Here is a 2,500-nt window from a genome sequence, read left to right as displayed (position 1 = left end):
GTCACACGTCTATCATATCATCATCACCCTCATATCTCTCGTATGTGCGGTGTTGGTGTGTGTTAGCTCTAGCTAGCTCCCTGGTTGATCCTGCCAGTAGTTATATGCTTGTCTCAAAGATTAAGCCATGCATGTCTCAGTGCAAGCCGTATTAAGGCGATACCGCGAATGGCTCAATATATCAGTTTTGGTTCCTTAGATCTTACCTCGGTTACTTGGATAACTGTGGTAATTCTAGAGCTAATACATGCAATCAGAACTCTGACCAGTGATGGGATGAGTGCTTTTATTAGATCAAAACCAATCGACGGAGGGCCTCGCGTCCGAAGTCGTTAATTTTGATGAATCTGGATAACTTTTGCCGATCGCATGGTCCAGCACCGGCGACGCATCTTTCAAATGTCTGCCTTATCAACTTTCGATGGTAGTTTCTGCGACTACCATGGTTGTCACGGGTAACGGGGAATCAGGGTTCGATTCCGGAGAGGGAGCCTGAGAAACGGCTACCACATCCAAGGAAGGCAGCAGGCGCGCAAATTACCCACTCCCGGCACGGGGAGGTAGTGACGAAAAATAACGATACGGGACTCTTACGAGGCCTCGTAATCGGAATGAGTACACTTTAAATATTTTAACGAGGAACAATTGGAGGGCAAGTCTGGTGCCAGCAGCCGCGGTAACTCCAGCTCCAATAGCGTATACTAAAATTGTTGCGGTTAAAAAGCTCGTAGTTGCATTTGTGCGCCGCGCTGTCGGTGCACCGCATCCGCGGTGATACTGACACGTCTGCGGAGCATATCGTCGGTGAGCCGTCGGTAAAACGGCGGTTCAATATCAAAATCCTATCGCGGTGCTCTTCGGTGAGTGTCGAGATGGGCCGACAATTTTACTTTGAACAAATTAGAGTGCTCAAAGCGGGCTCAAAATGCTGCTTGAATATTTCGTGCATGGAATAATAGAATATGATCTCGGTTCTATTTTGTTGGTTTTCAGAACTCCGAGGTAATGATTAATAGGGATAACTGGGGGCATTCGTATTGCGACGTTAGAGGTGAAATTCTTGGATCGTCGCAAGACGAACATCAGCGAAAGCATTTGCCAAAGGTGTTTTCATCAATCAAGAACGAAAGTTAGAGGTTCGAAGGCGATTAGATACCGCCCTAGTTCTAACCGTAAATATGTCATCTAGCGATCCGCCGACGTTACTACGATGGCTCGGCGGGCAGCTTCCGGGAAACCAAAGATTTTGGACTCCGGGGGGAGTATGGTTGCAAAGCTGAAACTTAAAGGAATTGACGGAAGGGCACCACCAGGAGTGGAGCCTGCGGCTTAATTTGACTCAACACGGGAAATCTCACCAGGCCCGGACACCGGAAGGATTGACAGATTAACAGCTCTTTCTTGATTCGGTGGGTGGTGGTGCATGGCCGTTCTTAGTTGGTGGAGCGATTTGTCTGGTTAATTCCGGTAACGAACGAGACTCTAGCCTGCTAAATAGGCGTCGTCATTTAGGTGTGCGCCGCTCCGGTGGCGCAACTCACTGGCGACGTATTAAAATTCTTCTTAGAGGGACCGGCGGCTTCGAGCCGCACGAGATTGAGCAATAACAGGTCTGTGATGCCCTTAGATGTCCTGGGCCGCACGCGCGCTACACTGAAGGAATCAGCATGTTCTCCCTGGCCTAGAGGCCCGGGCAACCCGTTGAAACTCCTTCGTGCTGGGGATTGGGGTTTGCAATTATCCCCCATAAACGAGGAATTCCTAGTAAGCGCGAGTCATAAGCTCGCGTTGATTACGTCCCTGCCCTTTGTACACACCGCCCGTCGCTACTACCGATTGAATGATTTAGTGAGGTCTTCGGACCGACACGCGGTGGCTTCACGGCCGTCGGCGTTGCTGGGAAGTTGACCAAACTTGATCATTTAGAGGAAGTAAAAGTCGTAACAAGGTTTCCGTAGGGGAACCTGCGGAAGGATCATTAACGTGTGTGTATGTGTGCGAGACGCGTGATATGTTCACGAACGTTGTTGCGCCGCTGTTGCTGTTGTTGCTGTTGCGACGACGACGACGACGACGACGACGACTTCGTACATACCGTGTTTACACATATATATATATGTAATACATCCATAATGATATATATATACGACATATATACATATATATGTACGTACGCGCGCGCTGCTGTTCGTATCTAATGCGGACGAGCGCGCGCGCGTGTGCGTGCGTGTGTGTGTGCGTGTTTGTATATATGTATAAAAAATAAAATGTGAAATAATTGTCTCTAGCGTCTATTACGCCTAACGGCGCAGCGGCGACGGCGCCGTGGCGGTGGCCGGTGGCGGTGGTGGCATTCGTCGAAAGTGCTACCGCCGCCGCTGCCTCCGCCGCCGTCGAAGCGGCCGGGTGGCGGAAAAACGCCGAGAGACGAGCGCCGACCGGGGCATACCAAACGGAGCGTTCGAAGCGGTGAAAATCCCCACTGCCTAGCTCAGGCCCT

At 50.4% G+C, this 2,500-nt stretch overlaps 1 non-coding gene across 1 annotated transcript; it reads left to right on the top strand.

The window, feature by feature from the left end:
- Positions 1–77: 77 nt before the first annotated feature.
- Positions 78–1,981, top strand: LOC137929130 (small subunit ribosomal RNA). Its single transcript, XR_011108704.1, has one exon. It is a non-coding gene; the product is annotated as a small subunit ribosomal RNA (ribosomal RNA).
- Positions 1,982–2,500: the final 519 nt, after the last annotated feature.

Source organism: Battus philenor, unplaced genomic scaffold (genome assembly GCF_028537555.1).
Source record: "Battus philenor isolate CCGP_79_NKW_IND1 unplaced genomic scaffold, ilBatPhil1.0.hap1 SCAF_42, whole genome shotgun sequence".
In the NCBI taxonomy this organism is placed as follows: Eukaryota; Metazoa; Arthropoda; class Insecta; order Lepidoptera; family Papilionidae; genus Battus; species Battus philenor.
Note: the sequence above shows the minus strand (reverse complement) of the source record. Positions and strands in the feature narration are given on the sequence as shown.